Source organism: Dreissena polymorpha, chromosome 14 (assembly GCF_020536995.1).
Source record: "Dreissena polymorpha isolate Duluth1 chromosome 14, UMN_Dpol_1.0, whole genome shotgun sequence".
Lineage (NCBI taxonomy): Eukaryota > Metazoa > Mollusca > Bivalvia > Myida > Dreissenidae > Dreissena > Dreissena polymorpha.
In genome coordinates, this window is record NC_068368.1 from 66,820,178 (window position 1) to 66,847,158 (window position 26,981).

At 34.4% G+C, this 26,981-nt stretch overlaps 2 protein-coding genes across 5 annotated transcripts in view; both read left to right on the forward strand.

Moving 5' to 3' along the window:
* The window catches only part of LOC127858464 (neurofascin-like), a 254,106-nt gene extending 233,508 nt beyond the window's left edge, over window positions 1-20,598 (forward strand). Inside the window, exon 22 of one of the 4 annotated variants that reach the window (XM_052395649.1) lies at window positions 20,446-20,598. The gene's annotated coding sequence lies outside the window, so the exon portion shown is untranslated. Of the gene's footprint in view, window positions 1-19,042; window positions 19,610-19,693 lie in introns of those variants that run through there. The other 3 variants (XM_052395651.1, XM_052395650.1, XM_052395655.1) reach the window with 3 other exon arrangements.
* LOC127857451 (uncharacterized) overlaps window positions 1-26,981 on the forward strand; it is a 295,553-nt gene that overhangs the window by 131,444 nt on the left and 137,128 nt on the right. The window lies entirely within an intron of this gene.

The following is a 26,981-nucleotide window of genomic DNA, read 5'->3' on the forward strand; positions in this document are numbered from 1 at the left end:
AAACGTTAATATTACTAAGCAAGGTTTCGACGATGGGTCGAATCTGGGTTTATGCCCATATTCCCGTTTGTCAATGTGTAACATACGCATCCGGGACCATAACCGGGCAGTGTAAAAACGCTGCACAATAAAAGTCATTCGCTAGCCCATAAATAATCAAAACACAACTAAAAAGATGAGAGATCATTTTTTTTCATTCTTAGCTCATCTATTTTTTGAAAAAAAAATGAGCTATTGTCATCACCTTGGCGTCGGCGTCTGCGTCGGCGTCGGCGTCCGGTTAAGTTTTGCGTTTAGGTCCACTTTTCTCAGAAAGTATCAATGCTATTGCATTCAAACTTGGTACACTTACTTACTATCATAAGGGGACTGGGCAGGCAAAGTTAGATAACTCTGGCGTGCATTTTGACTGAATTATTTGCCCTTTTTATACTTAGAAAATTGAACATTTTGGTTAAGTTTTGCGTTTAGGTCCACTTTTTTCAGAAAGTATCAATGCTATTGCATTCAAACTTGGTACACTTACTTACTTTCATGAGGGGACTGGGCAGGCAAACTTAGATAACTCTGGCGTGCATTTTGACAGAATAATGTGCCCTTTTTATACTTAGAAAATTGAAAATTTTGGTTAAGATTTTTGTTTAGGTCCATTTTATTCCTTAAGTATAAAAGCTATTGCTTTCATACTTGCAACACTTACTAACTATCATAAGGGGACTGTGCAGGCAAAGTAATGTAACTCTGACTGGCATTTTGACAGAATTATGTGCCCTTTTTATACTTAGAAAATTGAAAATTTGGTTATGTTTTGTGTTTAGGTCCACTTTATTCCTACAGTATCAAAGCTATTGCTTTCATACTTTCAACACTTCTTAACTATCGTAAGGGGACTGTGAAGGCAAAGTTGTGTAACTCTGACTGGCATTTGGACGGAATAATGGGCCCTTTATACTTAGAAAATTGAAAGTTTGGTTAAGTTTTGTGTTTTGGTCCACTTTACCCCTAAAGTATCATAGATATTGCTTTCATACTTGGAACACTCGCAAACTATCATACGGGTACAGTAAAAGGACAAGTTGCATAACTCTGGATGTCATTTTTACGGAATTATGGCCCTTTTTTGACTTAGTAACTTTGAATATATGGTTAATTTTTGTGTTTCGATCCACTTTACTTCTTAAGTATCAAGGCTATTGCTTTCAAACTTCAAATACTTTCATGCTATCATGAGGTTACTGTACCTGGCAAGTTGAATTTTACCTTGACCTTTGAATGACCTTGACTCTCAAGGTCAAATTATTAAATTTTGCTAAAATTGCCATAACTTCTTTATTTATGATTAGAATTGATTGATACTTTGACAATACTACTCTTTCCCTTTTTTTTTTAAGATCATCTCACAAATGACCACCACACCCTCACACACCCTTACACAATACCCCCCCCACCCCCTCCCCAAATTATTTTTTTTAAACGGTTAAAAAACAAAACTATTTATTTTGATTATATCATTTTTGAAATACCGTCCAACCATCGCACCCAAGAATCCAAGAATCCCCCCCACCCCCACCCCCCCCTCCCCCCACCCGAATTCCCCCCCCCTATTTTTTTTTTTAAGATCATCTCACAAATTACCACCACACCCTCACACTATACACCCCCACCTCACCCCCCCACATTTTTTTTGAAACGATTAAAAAACACAAATATTTATTTTTATTATTTTATGTTTGAAAAACCGTCCTACCATCGCACCCAATAATCCCACCCCCCACCCCCCCCATTTTTTTTCCCTATTTTTCGCATTTTTGGAAGATAATGTAATAAATGTCCACACCCCCACACAATGCACCCCTCTTCACTCCACCCCTCCCTCCTTTGTGATTGAAAATGAGAGTCCCTTCACCTTTAAAAAGAAAATAGATGAGCGGTCTGCACCCGCAAGGCGGTGCTCTTGTTAAATGAATTATAACCAGCTTCTGACGACGAAGATAATGAAAGCACGTATACAATTGCGTTTCACTCAACTCATTAAGATGCAATACGTGCTCACGTGGGTCTCTCTCATCTAATGAACCTACTGATCAACTTCGAAAACAATTTGTTCATTAAGTGTAAATAAAGCGGGAGATGTGTTTGTCAGAAACACAATGCCCCCTACTGTGACGCTTTGATTTATCAATTGTTTTTTATCATTTGGCACGTTCAGATAATTATCTCCATTTGAAGCTTATTACTTCCCTTGGATTTGTTTTTTTATACATCGACCTTGACTTTTCACCACTCAAAATGTGCAGCTCCATGAGAAACACATGCATGTCAAATAGCAAGTTGCTATCTGAATGGACATAGAAGTTATGAGCATAGTTCGAAACCTAAACGCAGAAACCTTAACGCAAAGTGTGACGAACAGACAGACAAACGGACGGTCCGATCACAATATGCTCTCCTTCGAGGGCATAAAAAGGTTGTATTTGTTCAAGAATGCCTGTTAACTGTCGCTTATAAAAAACCTAGGTGTAGGTACATCCTTACAATAAAATATGTTGAATAGGGCATACTATCTGTGTTTATACCGCGCAGCTGGCGAATCTCGTTCCCGTTCGCGCGACTTAGCTCTAATGACATTACTATTTTAAGATAACAATAACATGAATGGTGGCGGTCTCATCTTGTTTTGAATGATATCTTCAATATACTGCTATCTTTCTTTATTGTTTGCTATGTTTTCATGTATGCTCTAATGGAACTGCTCAGGCTTTGTATGTTTTTATGTTCATAATCGTATCCTTTTTGCTATATTATCTTATTCATATGCCCTACCACTTGATGAAATACTAATACCTGCACGGTATACACACATTTTGATTAAATACAGCTAGCAGGCAAAGTAGAGAGTTTTTTGTTCTATAACCCAACCACAGCAAGAAGTGTCATCCGAACATATTTATTAATTTACCCAGTTGATACTTACTTATACAAACTAAACTGTCTTCCGCCCAGGACGTTAAATGGGAGCGCAGTGCTTCGGTTCTATACAAAGCTTTAAACACCCAGGGTTGCATCTGGAATCATGGCGTCACTGTATCCCGCTCGAACCTTCAATAGAATCTCTATTCGGGCGGAGAGGAAATAATCATATCCCAAGTACAGTATTCAAATAATACCTATAAGCAAGACTTATTTATAGAGATTGACAGGTTACTGCCTGATCTTTTCGAAGTATATCAGTCAAGGCTTAGAAGCCTCGCCGTTATTTTATTAGTATCGAGCCTGATATATTACAAAAATATCAGGTAGTAACCTGTTATTCTGTTTATCATACCTTCACGTCCCAATTTTAAAGAACTAATTAACAACATGGGCGGGAAAGAATATGATTTTTTGTCGTTTGACGTGTAAATAATGACGTCATGAGCACTTGCGCTTAATATATGTAAAACAAGTTTTTTTTTGCTGTTTATGTTGATTTTTGTGTTTAAAATATATTTCATCCTCAATGTTGCAGGGTTGTGTTGTCTCCTCAATGTTGAAGGGTTGTGTTTTGTCTCCTCAATATTGCAGGGTTGTGTTTTCTCCTCAATGATGCGGGATTGTGTTGTCTCCTCATTATTACAGGGTTGTGTTTTGTCTCCTCAATATTGCAGGGTTGTGTTTTCTACTCAATATTGCAGGGTTGTGGTTTCTCCTCAATGTTGCACGGTTATATTTTCTCCTCAATATTGCAGGGTTGAGTTGTCTCCTCAATAATGCGGGGTTGTGTTTTCTCCTCAATATAGCACGGTTGTGTTTTCTCCTCAAGGTTGCAGGGTTGTGTTGTCTTCTCAATATTGCAAGGTTATGTTGTCTCCTCAATATTGCAGGGTTGTGTTTTCTCCTCAATTTATTATGTTTGTGTTATCTCCTCAACATTGCAGGGTTGTGTTGTCTCCTTAATTTATCAGGGTTGTGTTTTCTTTCTAATATTTCAGGGTTGTGTTTTCTCCTCAATGTTACAGGGTAGTGCTGTCTCTCAATTTTGCAGGGTTGTTTTGTCTCCTCAATATTGTAGGGTTGCATTGACTCCTCAGTTTTTCAAGGTTGTGTTGTCTCCTGAATTTTACAGGGTTGTGTTGTCTCCTGAATGTTGCAGGGTTGTGCTTCATCCTCAATATATTAGGGTTTTGTTTTCTCGTCAATATTGGAGGCTTGTGTTGTCTCCTCAATTTCACAGGGTTTTGTTTTTTTTCCTGAATACTGCAGGGTTGTGTTTTCTTCTCAATATTGCAGGGTTACGTTGTCTCCTCGATGTTTCATGGTCCTGTTTTCCCTCAATATTGCAGTGTTGTATTTTCTTGTCAATATTGCAGGGTTGTGTTTTCTCCGCATTGTTGCAGGGTTGTGTTTTCTTCACAATTTATTAGGGTTGTCTTGTGTCCTCAATATTGCAGGGTTGTGTTGTTTCCTCAATATTGCAGGGTTGTGCTTTTTCCTCAATTTGCAGGGTTGTGTTTTTTCTTTAATATTTCAGGGTTGTTTTGTCTACTCGATATTGCAGGGTCCTGTTGTCTTCTCAATATTGCATGGTTTTGTTTGCTCCTCAATATTGCAGGGTTGTATTTTATCCTTAATATTGCAGGGTTGTGTTTTCACCGCAACGTTGCAGGATTGTGTTTCTCCTCAATTTATTAGGATTGTTTTGCGTCCTCAATGTTACAGGGTGATTTTTTCTCCTCAATATTGAAGGTTGCGTTTTCTCCTCAATATTGCAGGGTTGTATTTATTACTCAATATTGCAGGGTTATGTTTTGTCCGCAATGTTGCGGGGTTGTGATTTCTCCTCAATTTATTAGGGTTCTGTTTTTTCCTACAGGTTGCAGGGTAGTTTTGTCTCATCAATATTGCAATGTTGGATTTTCTCCTTAATTTATTAGGGTTGTGTTTTTTCATCCATATTGCAGGGTTGTTTGGTCTCCTCAAAATTGCAGTGTTGTTGTCTTGTCTTCAATATTGCAGGGTTGCGGTGCTCCTCAATATTGAAGGTTTGTGTTGTCTTCTCAATATTGCAGGGTTGTGTTGTCTCCTCAATATTGCAAGGTTCTGCTGTCTTCCCAACTTATTAGGGTTGTGTTTTGTTCATAAATATTTCAGGTTTGCGTTGTCTCCTTAATATTGCAGTGTTGTTGTTTTGTCTCCTCAATATTGTAGGGTTGTGTTTGCTCTTAAATAGTGCAGGTTTGTGTTCTCTTCGAAATATCGCAGAGTTTTGTTGTCTCCTCAATTTATAAGGGTTGTGTTGTCTCCTCAATGTTGCAGTTTGGTGTTGTCTCCTCAATATTGCAGGGTTGTGTTATCTCCTCAATGTATTACGGTTGTGTTTGCTCCTTAATATTACAATTTTGTGTTGTCCCCTCAATATTGCAGGTTTGTGTTTGCTTCTCGATATTGCAGGGTTGAGTTTTTTCCTCAATATTGCAGTGTTGTGTTTTCTCCTTAATTTATTATGGTTGCGGTATCTCCTCAATATTGCAGGATTGTGTTGTTTCTCAATATTGCAGGGTTGTGTTTTTTGCTCAATTTATAAGGGTTGTGTTTTCCCCATCAATATTGCAGGGTTGTGTTGTCTCCTCAATATTGCGGGTTGCATTTGCTCTGAAATATTGCAGGGCTGTGTTTTCTTCGAAATGCTGTAGGTTTGTGTTTTCTCCTCAGTTTATTAGGGTTGTGTTGTCTCCACAATTTTTCAGTTTGGTGTTGTCTCCTCTCTATAGCAGGGTTGTATTTTCTACTCAATTTATTAGGGTTGTGTTTTCACAACAATATTGCAGGTTTGTGTTGTCTCCTCAATATTGCAGGTTTGTGTTGTCTCCTCAATATTGCAAGGTTGTATTTGCTCTTAAATATTGCAAGGTTGTGTTTTCTCCGAAATATTGCAGGTTTGTGTGTTCTCCTCAATTCATTAGGGTTGTGTTGTCTCATAAATATCACAGTTTGTTGTGGTCTCCTCAATAATCCAAGGTAGTGTTTTCTCCGCAATTTATTAGGGTTGTGTTTTCTCCTTAATATTGCAAGGTTGTGTTGTCTACTCAATATTGCAGGGTTGTGTTTGCTACACGATATTGAACGGTTGAGGTATTTCATCAATACTGCATGGTTGTGTTGTCGCCTGATTGTTGCAGGGTTGTGTTGTCTCCTCAATACAGAAGGGTTGTGTTTTCTCCTCAATATTACAAAGTTGTGTTGTCTCCTCAATATTGCAGGGTTATGTTGTCTGCTCAATATTGCAGGATTGTGTTGTCTCCTCAATATTGTATGGTTGTTTTTCTACTCCATTTATTAGGGCTTTGTTTTCTCCTCAATGTTGCAGAGTTGTGTTGTCTCCTTAATATTGCAGGGTTGTGATGTCTCCTCAATATTGAAGGGCTGTGTTGTCTACTCAATGTTGCAGGGTCGTTTTTTCCTCAATACATCAGGGTTGTGTTTTTATTGCAGGGTTGTTTTTGCTCTTCAATCTTGCACGGTTGTGTTGTCTCCTCAATATTGCAGGGTTGTGTTCTCCTTAATATTGCAGGGTTGTGTTTTTTCCTCAATATTTTCGGGTTTTGTTTGCTCCCTATTATTGCAGTGTTGTGTTTTTGCTCCTAAATATTGCTTGTTTTTTTTTTCTCATCCTATAAGCTTATTTTGGTGACCAAGTATGTGGTTTGGTATCGTATGGTTAGGTAATTACCTGCCCTGATTTTTTTTCCAATAATACATGGTTTGGTAAATGGCACGCTAATTATTATATCAATATTTAGAAAAGCAAGAACTCTTTTTATCTAAGGATGTAGACAAAGCAACAATTGAAAAATATTGCACATTATTATGAAATAGTTGTAATGAGTGAAACATAAAACATACAAACAATATCGTTTTAGCTTTTTTACCTCTCATCCGATTTCAGTGCCTGTCCCAGTGGAAAAGCCTGCAGGATTCAATCTGTGGTTTATAGCTCTTATTATTGTTGGTATTCTGGTGGTGTTAATCATCGTGGCCCTTATCATCTGCTATATATACAGGAACAGAGGCGGAACCTCTCCATGTAAGTATGGCAGGGGCTAATTAAGTTCGAAATGTATCCGTCTTCGTAGATTGATTTTCACCAATCTAAGCTGATTTATTTTTGCAGTAGGCCTTTTAGTAGCCAATCAAACTATTTAACTTGTGAAATAATTGCTAGAAAAATAATTGTAAAATATTTCTGAAAATTGCTTAAATATTTTCTTTTAAACATTGAACAGTTTATTCCGTTTTATTATTTGATAGATTACATTTTGTAATGAATTTGTTTGTTTACATATCAACAAGTATTGAATAAAATATTGGGCATTTATATGTTTTCCATAGTGGGCTAAAGTTGATGTTTGCCCTATTAGCAAGTGGTAGTCAACACTTCAATAAACCCCTGTTTATGGGCATATTTTAGAGTGAGAAATTGGATCTCAAAACGTAAAGGGTGCTGAAAAAGGAGTAAAGGTTGAATTTGGCAAGTTTTGTGATAAATTGTAATAATTTGCTAATTCAGAGGATTTCTTCGTATACAACTTATAGTTGTTATTAAGGGTCTTATGTATGTTTTTTTTCATTTAAATCAAATATGTGCAAAAATATACTAAATTTTAACAGATTTGTACACTATTTGCATTGGCCAGTCGAGAGGAGCAGCAGAGTTTCAGCAACAAGGTTCAGGTGTTCAGCATTTTTCTTTTTTGCTCGAAATCTTTCCCTATGTTTTTAGACATTGACTCTATGTTATTCGGAACAATGATAATAAGAAAAAGCAGCATACTAAATATTTCATTAAAATGGCGTAACATACATTAACTTAACTTGAGGTTAATGAGCGACAATTAAGCCGATTAAGCAACATTTTGAATACTAAAGAAATATGAATCTTAATGTACAAAATTGAATCTTTATTTGAAAAAATTACAAACTACTTTCATTGTTATACATATATCCCATAAAAAACTTATTGAGCCAATATAAATGTAATAATAGATTTATATATTCATTTTTTACCCACTTTTACAAATTAACAAAGTCCCCATGGAAAGCCGTTGGTCCTTAGCCACAAACCTGTTTGCTGGTGTTCTTCTACACCTTTCAATGTACAGCATTCCAAGTTGTAGGATTTTTAATGATGTGAAGTAGCGAATGCGCCATTTGTATCTTCCTATGTTTTAAATAGCAAAAAATATGGCCCTTTATCGACATTGAATTGAACTAAATTTCTTCCCATACTTTCCCTCACGTTTTACGTACAAAAACTCACTTCTATTCATGCTTTCTTATGATGTGAAGTTGTGACTTTGCGATTTTATCGTTCTGCATTGAAAATTAGAAAAGGTATGCCCCTTTTTCAACTAAGTATTTCTGTAAAAGTATTATTGTTTATAAAGACTTTATTTGGAAACAAATACATCTCTGAAACTCTAATATCCCGATGTTTTACATTTGGTATGTAACATGTTATTTAGGATCTCTCACTAGTTTCATCATAATATGACCCTAGCCACACCCAGGGAGTCAAATTATTTACATGAACTCGTGGAATAACTTTAAAATATTTCAATCTGAAACCAAAAGTACCAAAGGTTTTATATTTGGTTTACAAACCTGTATTGTGGTTCCCAGCAGACTTTGTTAAAAAATGATCCAGTGGTTGAATTGGCTACCTACACCCAATTTGTTAATGGTTACAGCTTGCTGCATATTACTAAATGGTGTTTGGGGAGATCTCTACTGTGACACATTATAGTTCATTTTCTTATTTTAAATGTACACAATTTAAGTATTTCACGATGCAAAATTCCTAACTTGATGTGATGCAGACCCATTCACAATGATGTAAAAAATAAGTCTCGCTTTTGAAAAGAGGGTTAAATGCATGTGAGTAAAGTGTAGACCAAGATTAGCCTCTGTAGTCCACAAACGCTAATCCGGGACGATAGTTTCCGCTTTTATGGATTTTTTTCTCTTAAAGGAAGTCTATTCTAAGCGAACATTGAGTGTAATCGCAAAGTGTTGTCCCTGTTAAGCCTTTGGGGACTGGATAGGCTAATCTAGGACAAAACGTTTTGCGTATACAGTACGCCCAGTTTTCTCAGAACGCGGCTCATATTTTAAGACACGAGATGCCCATTTAATGGGAACTCGACCCATTCACAGAATGTTAAAAATGGCTCTTATTTCAGTGAACAAAAATGAGAAGAAGGCAGACAACAACCCAGAACAGGAACTGGAAGAGAATGTTTTCCAGGATGTGCGCAGAGTGTAAGCACAGTGAAGTGTAACCTTTCTTTTTGACCAGAGTTTGAGTGTATTTTTACTATGTGACCATGGTGAAAGTGGAGTGTTAATTATATACTTATATATACTTATATATACTAATTATATATTAATTGATAGAAGTGTCTAATTGTTATGTTTGGTCTGAGTTTAGTGTAACCCTTGTCTGTATGTAATTAGAATGTTACATTCTGGCTTGTATGGGAGAAAGAAGACTGTATAAGTTATTTTTGACATGACTGAAATTACAGTGTAACAATTCTGTCTGGCCTGCGTGAAAGTGGAAACTATATGTCTAGCTTGAATGATAGTGCACTGTAACCTTTATGTCTGTCCTGAGCAAGAATATGAGTGACCAGGTCTAATTGAGAGTAGACTGTAACCTTTATGTCTGACCCAAGCAAGAGAAGTGTTTAATCTTTATGATTCGGCTGAGTGCGATAAGAGTTTTACCTACGCAAGAGTAGCGTGACCTTACTGTCTGATATTCTTTCTTCAAAATAGTGCTTACCTTTTCTCCTGCCATTACAGTGATGACTTGTATGACGTTTCCATAAATGGGGAGACCGGTTTGAATGCAGAGGTAAGATGGGAAAAGATATGGGTACGATATGAGATAATATTATATGAAATTGCATGATATATGAATAGGTTAACTAAATAAAAATAAAATTATGATAAATAAGATAAAACGGGATAACTTAACATTTGGATAATATCAGATGAAATAATTTTAGCATACAATAAGATATTAAATACAATGACATAACATTGGGTCCACTAACTTGATGTAACATGAGATGATATATGAGATAAAATCACAAAATAATCTCTTAGCTAACTTAAGAGGACATTAGTTTTAAGATAGCATTGGTTAAAATTGTATAATCTTCATGAGGTTTATAAAATAATGATTCGAAACTGGAAATGTGCTGTTTCAAACAATAAACATTTTTTAACATCTTAATTCCTGTTATTAGTTTTGAATGAAAATCGATATTCTGTATAAACTCACAAATGCCATTGATATAAGGCTGGCTAAATTATCATCATATAACACGAGATGAAATATTATGTAAGATGAGAAAAATTTGAAGAAAAATAAAACAACATATGGTATATATGACTTAATGGAAAAAACATTATACAACGACAACAGTAAGATACAAACTAAACGAAACTTACAACACAAAAGTAATATAAATTCACACATAATGCTATAATTAAACATTTATAATGTTTTCTTTTAAAAAGTTGCGTTGCTTACAATCGCTGTTTTAAAATATGCTGAATAAATCTTTTTTGTTAGTGTTTTATTTTATGTTTTAAGTCAACACTGAAAGTCAGAAATATTTTTCCCATGGGTATCCTTCACTTGGTTTCTTGTTTGTGGAAGTACAAACGAATATCTCACCTCGTACAAAAATGACCTAATCCGATTAGCCTTGAGCGATCACTTACCCATGGTACATTTTCCATACACACCGAGTAATGTCCATACATCCTAAGTAATCGAGTAGTCGGTTGAGATATAATCGTTACACAGTTAGTACTGATGGTGTATGGGATATACATCATCAGTTACTATCACTGTAACTAATATTCCTTCATTTACGAAAATGTGGCTTCATGCATATTCCCGAAGTGTGTCTCAGAAAAGAGTTTGCAGTCCGATTTCCACTTTTGTAATTTTTCGATTACATGAAGTATCTTCTTAGCGGAAATCAAGTATAGGCAGAAAATATTGTCCCTTTTCGGACTGCGCAGACAAATCTGGAACGACACGTGATAGTTCTCACGAAAGTAACTTTTATTGACAATGAATAAATGAATGATGTTTTTGGTACATTCCTATTTCATTTTTGTTTGGAATTTATTCATATTGTAAAGTAGCTAACAAGCATGACCTGCAAAGCTCTGTGCTCTCTTAATGCTGTTTGATTTTCATAACGACGTATATATAAGTCCTCCCACATTTCTATTCGTATGATTGTTCACAGCCGTTATAGTTTTAAGATTTAACTGTATACATAATCTGTAAATGTTTGCTTAATTCAGGTTGACTTAATTATTTTCAAAAGTGTTAGGTTTATCCTAGTACCTAAAGATTTTTACTTTTTAAGGCCGTGAAATATATACTAGCAATTTTACTTATATGATGTTTAAATAAGAAAATGCATGCAAAGTTTGTATAAAATTGAAATGGGAAATATAAAAATTAACACATGTTTATGTTGATCTGGATTGAAGATATATTTCGAATACAGTTCTTTCACATTTGGGGATCCGAAACATAACTTGCACAATATATACCAAAGAATTAGTTGATGTGAGTTTTGTCACTTCTACTATGAGTGCTTCACCGTTTCGTATATATATTATTGCATATTATTTTATAGGATATTATTTAAATACATTAGGTGAGATTGTATAACATCTCTTATATTAAATCCCTCCTAACTTGACTAAAATCCAAGTTTTGCTCACTTTTTCTAATTGTCCTTTTCTTTCTTTTGACATTTAAAGCTTACCTGATAATTGAGTATTCAAAAGGATTGGCATACTGTCCTCAAAAAAAATTGTCTATTATCAATTATTTAATTTTTCGCTTGAGAACAAGTTTGCCATACGTATGAGAATATGTGGATGAACAAAATTTAGAACCTTTGACCACTTTTTTGTTATAAACCAAAGATTGTATAATAATATCAAAGAAATGTTGCTTATGTAAATAGGACTACTATATTCAAATAATTTAAAAGATTTTTGGTTATTTTCGACATTTTCATTATCTCTGTTCTTCGGTGATTTAATGTCTCGAACCAGACCTTTCAGTTGTTACATACTGATAAGATTCTTTAAACTCAATTTAGTGACTCAAGTCCAAATGGCAATTTTGGCCCGCTTATTATTTTTAAAGCTCCATCAGCGCTTCCGTTAGCTTTTAAAAGTTGGAAGTCCTGACTTCCAAGCCTAAAATTTTGGACGTCCCAAACATAAATTTTGAAGTCCCACTTTTATTTTAGAATTTTAACATACGTACAGGTTCCAACTCTATCCATTACCCGATAATCCAGTATTATTACGATTTATATTTTGAAAACCAAAATACGACCAATATTGACGTCTGCAACGTCCGCCATTTTGGCATATACAAATTGAATTGTGGGATGGGGGAATTCCCATTGAACATGCGTTAATCACGTGACGTGATTTGAGAGCATAGAGCACGTTCATATTTAGTGATTACAACAAATCAACGACTTAACTAAAATGTATTATGTACCTCCTTTCAGAAAAGTTTGCGTAAGTGAAAGCGAATTTTGGAGTGTAAAAAAAGCGTCTTTCTTTTAATTATACCGAGTACACTTAATTCCGAATCGCAATATAACTTGTCAGGTCATTCATGCATGTAGACCAATATGCTTAGTTAGGCAATTTCAAAACACGTTATTTAACTACTTGTTGCATTATGCGTTATGACAATCGGTGTACAATTAACGTTATTCAATTTAAGTATATTCAAATGCTTATAAATCAAACGTGTAATCCGAAATCATTTCCAGATTTTATTATTCACGGAAAGTTAAGAACATTCTAGCAACAAATAAACATTTCCCGTGTTTTTCGTGCACACATGAAAATCATGCAAAAATTAGACTTCATGTACAACGTCACGCCATCCTTCCTCGAGGAAAGCGTTGACCTAATTAACTTTGATTGCTCAATAAAAACTTCGTAGCGCAAAGGTCGCTAATATTATTGTATACAGCTTCACGTGGGGTCAGCATGTATTCTGCTGCCTAAGCGCTGATTGGCTGATACGCTTACCAAGAAGCATGTGATTGACAGCTGGAAAATCAATATTGACCACTCGCTGAGAAATTCATTGAAAACTGTAGCTCTTAGGCGGAGCAAAGACCTATAGGTGTTTGGGCGGAGTTAACCGTCTAAATAACCCGATTTACTGTTGACATTGTGCGTGTTGTGTATTCGCAAACAGCGTACATGTGGATTATCGGACGTCCAAGGGACTTCCACCATTTGCATAATGGACGTACGACTGCTGTTTTCGGGCGTAATTTACGCCCGGACGTCCACTAACGGAAGCGCTGCTCCATAGACACTCAACATCAACATGTATTTCGTAAACTATTTCGTAAAATAAAGTTAACCTATATAATATCAGTGTTACTTATAGCACCAGCTAAAGTTTCAACGCTAGATTTTGTATGGAAACATAGATTTAACGAAATACAAACTGCTCGTTTTTATTTTTTGTGGACCAAATATTCCATGTGAATTTCCCGCGACATATTTGAACTATCATGAGCCTAGTGAGATTGGCTTCGGGCAGCGTCGGAAGCATTACGTAGTTTTATGAGCTATTATGCTGATTTTGTTGCGTTGTAAAATAATTTTTCTGGTAACAAAGTCTGACAATGTCTAAAGGGCATCAAAGAATATTAATCATCTCCTTTTTCATTCAATCTTATAGGCATAAAAGTCTACTTTTTATAATATATCCCAGACTGAGTGATCTTAACACAAAAGATTGATCTTGTCATCAGTGATATCTTATAATCTGGCCGTCTAACGCAGTTGGTGTATGCGCTGGCCTATAAATCAGAGTATCGCAGATGTTATTTTATAAGTGTAGAGATTTTTCATGTTATTATTTTTGGTCATTCATCCTTATTAGGCAGTTGTCAGTTACTGATATGTGCACAAATGACTGGTGAACCCAGCTAACCCAGGAACAGTCAGAATAGTTATGGTATAACTGAAGTGAAATGTTATTGAAATCTGCAAACAATCTAAAAAACACACAAACAAACAAACCAAATTCATATTATTATGAGTCAATTATGGATTTGTAACAAAAATAACATTAAATAGTCAATACACCATTATTAAGTGGTTAATGTTCGCTTTATTCTCTTTACTTATTATTGTTTATTGTAACTTTCATTCATATGAATTAAGAAAATGCTACGGGCCCTTCTAAATTAATTAGTCTGAAACAAACCGGATTAAAATAATACCTTGCTGGCCTAACCGTCTTCTGCTTAGTTTGATTGATGAAAACAGACTATATGTTACACCAATTTATGTACATTACTTGCAATAGGCGCGGCCTTTGACCAGTGGCATAGATGAGACAGACTTTGGGAACGGGAGTGAAGTCATGGAGAACGGGTCAGATTATATTGAGGTAAGGGACATGAAAGCTCCAATTAAGTTATTATGTAGGATTCAGTGATCAAGTGAAGTGTAATTACTTATTAATTGAACGGTTAGTGCTCGCTTTATTCTCTTTAATTATAATTGTTGATGGTAAATTATCATTCGTATTGATTCACAAAATGCTCCGGGCCCATCTTAATTATTGCTACGAGCCCATCTAAATTGATCAGTCTGAACAAACGGCATAACAAAAAATATCACTTGCTTCTCTAACAATCTCCCGCTTAGTTTGATTGATAAAAACATACTTAATGTTACATGTATTAATTCATTTTCATTGCAATAGAGTTGTGGCATGGAGGATGCAGACTGTGGAAAAGGCAGTGAATTCGTGGATACTAATGAGGTAAGAAGGTACATGATAGCTCCAATTAAGCTATAATGTAGGATGCAGTGATCTAGTGTAGAGCAATTGCTTATTATTAGAACGGTTTCGATATATCGTTGCAATATCATTTTAGGGTATTCAGTGTTCCAAATATGATAGGATACATGATCAACCTATACTTGGTTGGTTTATATTTTCCGTCTTCAACATGCCGGCATTCAAAGTTGTGAACATCGTAAAGTGGTGAATCAAATGTGCTTGCTAAAGAACTTTCTTGTTGGTTTTGATTCGTTGATGACATAATTGATATGATATCATACTTGTATATGACTTTCTTTAAATTGCTGTTCAGGTTTTATTTGGCCATTCAACTGCTACGTGTCCATCTTTATTAATGCTACAGCCATATAAATTAATAAGTCTGAACAAACCGGATTAAGATAATCCCTAGCTGCCCTAACAGTCTTCTGCTTAGTTTGATTGATGCAATCAGACGATATGTTACATGTATTAATTCATTGTCTTTCAAATAGAGGCGGCCTATGAGTTGTGGCAGGGAGGATGCAGACTGTGAAAAAGGCTTGTGTTTGTGTATACTATTGAGGTAAAAAGGTACATGATAGCTCAAATTAAGCTATAATGTAGGATGCAGTGATCTAGTGTAGTGTGATTACTTATTAATTGAACGGTTTCGATCTCTGGTTGCAATATCACTAAAGGGTATTCAGTGGTCCAAATAAGATAGGATACATGATCAACCTATACTTGGTTGGTTTATATTTTCCGTCTTCAAAATGTCGGTGTTCAAAGTTGTGAACATCGTAATATGGTTAATCGAATGTACTTGCTAAAAAACTTTTTTGTTTGGTTTGGTTCGTTGATGACAGAGTTGATATGAGTTTGTAAATGTGTATCGCATTTTATTTTATTTTCCGCGTGTTTTTTTTACTCCTCACAAGAAAAAAATCACAAAAAGCACAATATTTGATTCTACTACTTGCTTTACTCATCAAAGTTGAACTTCCGGGGTCAAATCTCAGGAGAATATTACTTAACCCTTTACGACTAAGATACGTGTTTTTTTTTCATATTTGTAGTCCATCAGAAATTTATATTTTATAAAAGGCCTTTCCTACTAGAATTTTACCATTTTTACTTTGCTACTTTTAGGGGAAAAGATTAAAACAGAGTAGCACTATATGCTGGACTAACCACTGGTCGATCATAATAAAACCTGTTATTCACGTGCGAAATATGAGGTTAATGTATCACACTTTAACAAGAGGTCCACTCATCTCAAACTACTGTCATTAATTTAAAATAGCTAAATGATTTGATGGTTTAAACTAGTACCCGTGTATCGAACAAGATCATTTAGCTTTTGTATTTAGATGTGACCCTTAAACATGGAACTGTAGTGGAAATTAACATACAATCAATTATTTAAATTCTATGTAAAAATAAATTATTTACTTTTCATATATATGATATAAAATATCACAAAATTTTATGGATGGATTATGGAAGTGCAAGCTTTTAATGTGTTAAATCTGTGTATTGTTACAATGAGGTAATGTCGAGTCCTTTATGTCTAAATAAACTTCCTATTGTACATTTCTTAAAGTTTGATAAAGAAAGCTCATTTCAAAGATGTGCAGCAAACATGCATTTATCGCTGATTATATATTAATTTTACTAATACTTACAGTAATAATGTTGCTTCAATTACAACTGATTAATTATTTTATTTACCATTTTATATTATTTATAAATTAAACCAGCATATACAATAGATCGTATCATCGTTTTCATTGGTTCACATTGGCATAATTTTATGTACTGTGCAATGACCAGGTTACAATGGTCTTTTAGGAATTTCATAAAAAATGATATTCACTTATGTTTATTTGTACTCTTTACACATGTTTACATGTAACTTATTTGCTTTTTTAGCTCATTATTTTAATATTGTGAACTAAGAGTATGATCCATAGTTTGCTGTTTTATAAGTCTTTATAGGGAACACAAAACGTAAGATTTATGTAAACTATAAATGAAGATTACTGAATTGTTATAAATAATCCAGTAATATATTGTTTATTATGCACTTTTGTTTTATCAATGGTTTGCCTATACAAGTACTTTTGGTTGTTTAATTTGCTTCGGGGGTTGTGAGCTGACGTATATATGAACATGTCTCTGGGAAAAACCAGGCTTTCTTTGAATGCTCAAAGTACTATCCCAGATTAGACTGTGCAGTTTGCACAGGCTAACTGCACAGGCTTATCAGGGATGACACTTGCCACTTTTATTGAGTTTTTCTTTTAAAGTAAGTGTTTTCTAAACAAAGATCCAGGCTTGGTGGAAAGTTCCATTCCTGATTAGCCTGTGCTGACTGCACAGGACGATCTGATAAATACTTTACTCATATGCATTTAGCCCAATTTTCCTAGAGACTAACTCATATGTGTGATATGTAACCTGTTGACTTCTTGACATATGTGAGGGGAGGTCCATTGTACATACCTGTATGTATCAATACCTGCGTATATATGGAAGATTGGACATTGTATATACATATACCCATACTACATAAATCTGTAATGTGATATGTTAACTGTGGCAATATTTTTTTTTTAATAGGCAATAATTATTTCATTCCTTATCATGCTATAATAATGGTTGATTTTTTTGGTATTTTTGCAATTTGGTAGTGATTTTTTCCATTAAAACTAACATTAGTCCTTTCGTTTTTTGATGTCACTTTTCTTTAAATTCATTCACCTTATATTCTTTTCGCAAATGTCACCATAATTATCATCACCATTAAATCCTGGCCTGTTTCTTAAGTGTTTTTCACCAAGATAATCATTACCATTGACCTACTTGTCATCATTGTATTCATATTAATCACTTTTAAAGTGCTCATGTAAGCTTTAACATTTACTGTTAGATAAACATATTGTACTTTCTTTGCTTTTATCGTCATGTTTAGTTGTTTGTAAAACATATCATGTTTCCCAAGGTTTTATTTGTTCAACTGAATGCTATGTATATTGCTGTATTTTTTCATAAATATGAATATGGGCTGTGCTCTGTGAAAAGGTCATTTAATGCATGTGCACACTCCCAGATTAGCCTGTGCAGTCCACACAGGCTAATCAGGGACAATTCTACTTTTATGATATTTTTGGTTTAAATCCAGTATAGGCAGAAAGTGTCGTACCTGATAAGCCTGTGCAGACTGCACAGGCTCATCTGGGATGACACTATGTGCACATGCCTTCAACAGCCTTTTCACCGAGCTCGGTTCATATCCAGAAATTAAGCAACATTAATCCCCATATACATTTGCATGGGTTTTTCTTCTATGTACTCTTATTAGTTGACATGTTTCACTTGTAGATACAGAACCATTCATATAACCTTCATTTCAAATTAAAGAATAACTAAAATTAAGATTTGTAAACTATTTATTTATTAATGTGGTTGTATGCCTTTTGGCTGTTGTGATTTCTTTTTTAAAGAACCATATTTTACAAGTTCAAATTATCGAGAGAGTCTAGCATTTGTCTAATGTTAATTTGGCCATCTATAATTATTTAGTGCAAAAATTGTGATAAGAATGATCCATTTTAGCCAATGTGTTTGATAAAGGATTAAATCATGAAAAACAACTGTGGTTGCCTGTAATATTTGGTATGGAAAATGATTGTTTGCTAAAAGTGTGAGCTTACATACATTCCTTTAGAACAGGCTAGTTTTGTTACTTCAATTTTAAAAGGAAGTCGTTATTTAAACCAAGTATCAAGTGGAATGGAAAAGTGAACAGTAAGATTCCATGTAATGTTAATGGATCTAAAAAACTAAAAAGGTACAGTTTTCATAAATCAATTATTAATATACATATTAAAAAGATAAATCTTTGTCATCATTACATTTGCTTATTTTTTTTCTATTTTTACAGTTTTTATGCTATATTGTTCAGGCATGCTGTGTGTATTAATTAAGTTAGACATGCTTTTCTGTTGCTTACAACTTTTTTGTAACAATAACTTCTCATTATATCGCAATGTTTTAGATTAGGTTTTTAATTTAGAATTTTAGTTTCTTGATAATATACTTGTAAAAGATTTATGTATAATTATAGTATAGGTGATTATTTTATACATATTTTCTTATACACTTTAGCATTGTTCACATGGTTGTTGGAAATGTAGTTTTAAGTGCTTAATAGTAGATTGCAAATGTATATAATAACATAACATGTTTACTAATATATGCAGTTCTAATTAAATCTAGTATAATTATGTTGCATTAGTGGGTTTTTTTCTGTTGTGAATCAAATTTCATAAATTTTATATCATGTTACAATGTTAAAACATTTTGAATGTGAATTTAAATATTAACAAGCTTTATGTTGATATTTTCAGTGTGAATCGTAAGGTATAACATACCCACATTTTCTAAATGAATGTATGCGGAAACATATGATTATACAAACAAAAATAATCTATAAGAGTATGTAAATAAATATTCATTTTTCACTTGTAGACATGTTAGTTACCCATCAGCAGCATTCCTACATTAAAAGAGATGTTGCAAAACTTCACATACATGCTCATATGAGTGGCGCTTTGAGAATATCATGCTTAGTGCATGTGCATAAAGTGTTGTCCCAGATAAACTTGTGCAGTCTGCGTAGGCTACTCAGTGGAAACACTGTCCACCTAGACTGGATTTTTGTTTACAAGGAACTTTTTTGAAAGGAAGAATTCTATGAGGGTTAAAAATGTCTTTCCTAAGGTGTTCCAGCGGACTGCACAGGCTAATCTGGAACAACATTATAAGCACTTGACTGCACAGGCTTATCTTGAACAACATTGTAAGCACATGCATTAAGCCTGGTTCTCCCAGAGTGCGGCTTCTTTATAATGCACATACATAAATACATGCCTGCTCTCTCATAGTGATATTACTGACAAGTGTGCCCCATTTAAGTGTCATGTTAAAGAGTGTGTTTGTAAATAGTGTGTGTAATTATGTAAATACAGAATATGGTATCACAAAATCATTCTCTCCACATTGGTTTGCAGGTTGTCAGAGTCCAGGTTAATGTTATGCCCTCAGCGTATGTTAAAATTTTATTGTTTTGTAAAATTGTACACTCGCGAAAGGTGATTTAACCTGGTTTGATATTTTTGACCAACGTATTTTCAAATTTTAAGTAATCTTGTGTAGGCAATGCAAAGTTCTCTTTAAAACTTTTGATACATTCACGTATATTGTAAGATTTATCGATAGTTTTCAAAATGTTTAAAACAAACGTCTAAATTGACTTGAATACAGCTGATAATTTATTTGTAAGAATTTCTTAATTTAAAAAGAACTTAGTTGCGTTTCTCACATTTAATGTGTATACAATTACAATATTGTGTCTTTGTCATTTCCATGAATTAATGTTTATGCATGTTGAATTTACAGCATGTTGCGGTATAATACTAAACTCTTTCAAATAATTGTCGACGTGTCAAGTTCCATGATACTGTATATAGAAGGTACAGAAGATGTTTTTGCCATGGAAAATCTGTATCTTCACAATATATGACCAATGCAATTCATACAGTATATGTTAATCGTTAAAATGGTAACATGTATCATTGAATGATTTTTCCTTCGATAAGAACAAATAAATTGCTTTCACAAGTAAACAGTATGTTGTTTTCATTACCCGTGTTCATGCTATCCAATCAAAGAAATCCAGTCATCATATTTTCGAAGTTACTAATCTTTGAACAAACAAAAATACTTAAACAAAATAGTGTTGCAATACTTTGCACCTGTTAGCTCTGATGTAATGCTATATAGGAAATGGTGTCATGGCTGTGAAAGGCAGGCAATTTTACACGAAACCTGCATATTTCTCATAGATGAGTGCTATGTAAAATGAGGTATTAGCATGCAAGGTATGTAAAATGAGGTATTAGCATGCAAGGTAACCTGCATATTTCCCGTAGATGAGTGCTATGTAAAATGAGGTATTAGCATGCAAGGTATGTAAAATGAGGTATTAGCATGCAAGGTAACCTGCATATTTCCCGTATATGAGTGCTATGTAAAATGAGGTATTAACATGCAAGGTAACCTGCGTATTTCCCGTAGATGAGTGCTATGTAAAATGAGGTATTAGCATGCAAGGTAACCTGCATATTTCCCGTAGATGAGTGCTATGTAAAATGAAGTATTAGCATGCAAGGTAACCTGCATATTTCCCGTAGATGAGTGCTATGTAAAATGAGGTATTAGCATGCAAGGTAACTTGCGAATTTCACATAGATAAGTGCTATGTAAAATGAGGTATTAGCATGCAAGGTAACCTGCATATTTCCCGTAGATGAGTGCTACGTAAAATGAGGTATTAGCATGCAAGGTATATCCGTCTTAGACATATTAGACCATCGTGCGATAGAAACACCATATTTATCGTGCGATATAGCAACACCATTAGTGACTGTCCAGCCAAATGACAAAGTGAACAAATATTACTTGTTTACATATTAATTTTGTTAACATTGTCATTTTTACTGTGGCACGATATTTCGGACGGTGATATTCAAAACTTTTGACAGTTGGCCTTGCAAATGTATGAACGACCTTACGTATGTCGCCCAATGTCATGGGATTAGGGACCATATGGCCCAGATTATCGGACTATACGGCCCAGATTTGCGGACCATACGGCCCAGATTTGCGAAGCCTACGGACCATGTCTTAATTAATATTTATCTCGTGTTCCTTCAATTTTGCATGAACAAATTTAAGAAAATATTAAAATTGTAGTATTTCATGTTCATTAAAGCATGTTTTATATGATTTCATCGTGTAAGGATTATCGGACTATACGGCCCAGATTTGCGGACCATACGTCCCAGATTTGGGAAGCATACGGGCCATGTCTTAATTAATATTTCTTTCGTGTTCCTTCAATATTGATTGAATAAATTTAAGAAAATATTAAAATTGAAGAATTTCATGATTAAGCATGTAAGGACACAAATATGGATACGTTTGTAAATTCCTTTATTGTTTGTTATAATATCGACATCAGGCCCGTACCCAGGCCATGGGCCCAGGGGCCCGGGCCCCCCCAGCTGGCTGTCGAACTATGATTTTTTTAATAATCGGCCGACTGCAATTTTTTCTCTCGTGCAAGGGCCCACAGTACACTTTCCCTCAAAACAAAAGAGCAGCTATGTTTTATTGTCCCTGATAAACAAGGGGATTAACGCTCGCCAATCGAGATAAGCCTCTAGGCAATGTTTTTTTTATCGCCTTGTACACACATCCCCGATCAGTCCCCTATTGTGATCATGAATGCTTCATCTATCGATGTAATATGTATTTTGATACGTGCAGCGAATGGAAGCAACTGCTACAGGAGTTCGTAGAATATGGTCTGATAATTGCCGTCGCAAGTTTTTTTCCTCCTTTGAGAAGGCCCTAGACGTATTTTTCCCTTCTTAAAGTTTAATTGTTGTTGTTTTTTTTTAAACCTTTTATTGGCAATTTTAAGGTCCCAATATATACTTTTTGCATTGAGAATAGAGTCCTGAATTTGAACCGGAACAAAAACACTGAATATTTGAAACTGAGTATTTATAATTTTTGAAAGGAAATTACTGAAAAAGAATATGATGAGATAGTTAACATGTTTGTTTAAAAGAAAAACAGATTCATAAATTTGCCGAGCAACAGATAAGAATTTGGCAGAATTCAGTATTTAAAATAATTGAGTACCGAGAATTGAGTAATATCAACCTATTGATGGCTCATTGATAAAAAAATGAAGATTGAAACAGCAAATCGATCTCATTATATAAGTTAACCTGATCCAGTGTAGAAAAATATTGTATAATTAAATAATATCTTTCCTTGAATTTGTTTGAAAATAGTAAAATATGTTAAATTGATTATTTAAGACTTTCATTAATTCCCCCAAAAATTAGGCGTTTCTTTTTTTCCTCAAAAATGACAAGGTCTTTCCCAAAAAATCAGATTAAAAAAACCTGTGACGTTATTGATTTGTGAAAAAAATGGTGGAAGCAATACGAGAGTTGATGTGGATAATCGTCAGTTTAAACCTGTAAGTTTCGGAAATCTAAAGCTTTTAATATTTTTGTGGATTCACACCAATGTTTAAAGCTTAAAACTTCCGAAATGTGCTGATTTACTTGTTATATTCCATTAATTCATATCACAAAATACGTTTTTTATAAGCATTAAAATTCACCTTGCAAAGTGCCAAATTAAAAAAAGTACATATATAGGGAGGGGGGACCCCTCCCAAACCCTCCCCGGTTGGGCCCCCCCCCCCAGTAAAAAAATCCTGGGTACGGCCCTGGACATCATAAATACACATCAATTTCAGACACACATGTATAGAATACTTCTAAACAAATACATATATATGTAAAACAAAAAACAACAACATTTATAGCAATTTTGTGAGATGTGAGCAAACAAATGTACAAGAACAAAGGTTTATTACATACATACAATCAAACAAAATACAAACAGATAAAACAAATATATATATATATATATATATATATATATATATATATATAAACTATATTCATAACAATTTCGAGATCTATACTCGCAATGTATAAGAACAAAGTTCACTGAGAAGAGTGTTCACTTTCTGCAACACCTGAAAAGATTAATAAACAAACAATACTAACTGAAAATAAACCATACTGAACATAGCATTAGTTATCAAATATGTGACGCGAGTTTACTTTCTGCTACACCTGAAAAGATGGTTATAATAATATCAATAATAACTGAAAATAACTGAAAATAAACCATACTGAAAATAGCATTAGTTATCAAATACGTGATAAAATATTTACCTTTTTATAATCCCTTTGTTGTCTCCCAGTCATGAGATTGAAGCACAGTGGCAACTGTTTCACTACACCTTCATACTTCACGAAGGCATGTATTGAGAACAGCTGCGTTATCGGCGCCTTGACGACTTTGAAGGTTCCGTCCAAGTACCAGGTTTTAGCTTTCGCCAGCAGCTCCAACTGCGTGTCCGTCGCCAGAATCACGTGCTTTCGGTCCGTTACCGTGACCGTTCCCTGTAGAAGGGATCGTTGAGCGCATCGCTCAGGTACTGCTCATCGAGCTGAAAAAGAAATTTTTGATAGACTATTGTACATTACCCTTTAACATCTTTAAAAAAATCAACAAAATATGGAATAAGTGATATATTGAACGTCATCTATTTGTTTTTAAGTTGCCACTTAAATCCGCGATGTATAGGACTCGAAAGCGTGTATATAAGCCTACGGCGTTCGATGCAATCGAGCTAAAATATATAGGTTTTAACTAAACTATTATGCACAGAACGAATGGGATCTATCTTACCTCATATTCTGTCGATACTGGGTCTGTTGGTCGCATGTTCTTGCGACACCTGTTGGCGAGTTTACACAGATTCTTCTCACTGTTTCGAGCACCGGTGGTAGGTTTGGGTCGTTTAATTCCTCCAACACACGACGGACAATGACAGATGCACTCTCGAACATGTCACCTCGAGCTGCCGCTTTGATTTGTAATTGAAAGCAAAACACGTACTAGCAACTATTAAAAATGATTGAACATTTTATTTAATTCTGTAATTAAAAGCGAAACACGTGATAATAAAGAGTTCGATTAGTTTAAAGTCCTGTATACTTTCGACGTTGGGCTAATCAAATAAAAATGTTAGGAAATTTTATGACAGATAAATTAAATATAATTACCTCTGTCGCGTTCTGAACAGCAGTGAGAAGGCCGGGATTTGCTGGGTGACTGTGTCCCCGTGATCCTTTCACAAAGGCATCCTCAGTTTGCTTGATGACCGCCGGACAACCAGTTCCCTTTCCTCGGACATCGCCACTCCGTCACACCAGAGACCAGGGTTCTCTTCAACACAAACGCATAGCCTTCACTGGATACTAGCTTCCGCGAACCTTTCTTGGAACCACCATCCACCACAGTGTACGTAGGTGTACCATCTAGTTCGACATCGTGGACGGTTTCATCGTTGAGGTCACTGAAAGAAATCATTGTTGATTACTTTACATTAATTAATATGAATAATACTAAATTAATTTAATCAAATAAGTATGCGATATATACTATAAATTGAATAATGCATATATAATGCGGGTTTGTATAAGCTTTATTGCGGAATAAATGCTTTTGTTGTTATATAGAACTTAAGTGTAAAGTAGAACAATTCTAATTGTTGTTATAATAAGAAATAAAACAAAGGAATGTTATTATTATTTGTATAGAACAGCAAATATTTGTATTTGTTTGATCTATTATTGTATATTATGTTTATGATAACTTTTTAATTTGTCCACCCAATTAATTTATTTAATTAACAAATGAGTAAGTGATATATGTATATTATATATAATATATGACTATAGTGATAGATTATAATGTATTGCTATAATATGATTTAAAACATAGGAATAATGTTATGTTATTAATGTTATGCATTTTGAATCGGCCAACTTACGTCTCATCTTCTTCCGATTCCATGGAACGCTCAGGGCGACTAACGTCAAACATTGACGTTGATTGATCTGCTCCCACCGCGTCCATATTATCCCCGCTTTCTGACTCTCCGTGCAACAACAGAGCAGCCTGTGTTGCTTCAATGCCCGTCGGTGCATCAGGCACCCGCAGTACGTGGACGACTTCATCTAAATCCATGTCATCATCAGAGGTATCGTAGTGACGACACCTCAAACAACCGAAACGCAGTTCATCCTGATTTCGAACCGCTTCGTCATATACCTCCTCCGATATCCCGGTGTTTCCACATCGGATATGATGCCAGCGTTGGCACTTGTCACAAGTGACCGCTCTTGAGTTGGAGTAAATTCTCCTTAAGCAAATCAAACATGGAGGCGTGGGCATTTTTTTTCGAATATGGTAAGACCATGTCCATACTTGATATTTATATTGTCTTCAATAATAATGATTGTCACACTTTACCTTTAATTAGTAATTAAAGACGTGCTCACTCTATTAGCATTAGTGTAAATATCAACATCAATCAATATTTATGTTATAAATAGCACACCGGATGTGCAAACATAAGCCATTGTTGTCTACAATTATAACGATTATCACACTTTACCTTTAATTGGTGCTTACAGACGTGTTAATCCATAAGGGTATATTATCAATAACTGTAATTGTTGAATTAGACTAGAAAATCTGTATTGATATGTCTAGCTAATTTTTGTATAAAAGCATTTAAACTAAGAGCCGAAAATTTATATTCTTATGAGAGAATAGTTTTTTCCCCAAAATTGTGATTTTGTAAATAATTTATAACTGCATAATGTCTATATTTTATTTTTCTCAATCACTAACGGATCATAATCATTTACTTAACTTTGTTTAACAATTAAGAGCCTTCTCTTTCATATTGCATTCTCACAAAAATCATCTATGTGTAAAAATGCATAAACATTTGTTGTTAGTTTGACGCATGTGTATGTATATGTATTTATGATTGATTTATTGTTTTTGACGATGAGCTGTATATGCTTTAGTCGCAAATAAACTATCTGTTCTGTTCTGTTCTGTTCTGTAATAGATAAGATCAATCAGTAGGTGTCATAAATAGGGCGTATCCAATATACAAACGTACGAGTCACTTATTCGAGTGTCATACCCTATTGCAATAATAATATATTTCATCACGCGGCATGTATTAAATTTAATAATTATGTTATAAATGTTTATTACCGTTTTCACCTCGCGACATGTATTAAAGTTAATAATTATGTTATAATTTTTTATTACCGTTTTCACCACGCGGCATGTTAAATTTAATAAATATTAATTTACAACTTCATTAAAATATATTCTGTCCATTAAAGTGCAGGTTTTCGTGATGCGTACTGCTTAAATGAATAGTTCATGACAACATTAAAATGAATTTAAAATCTGGGAGTAATAATAACTATTGCAAAAATATGACACAAACGTTTCATTTCCCGTTTTATTTATTTTA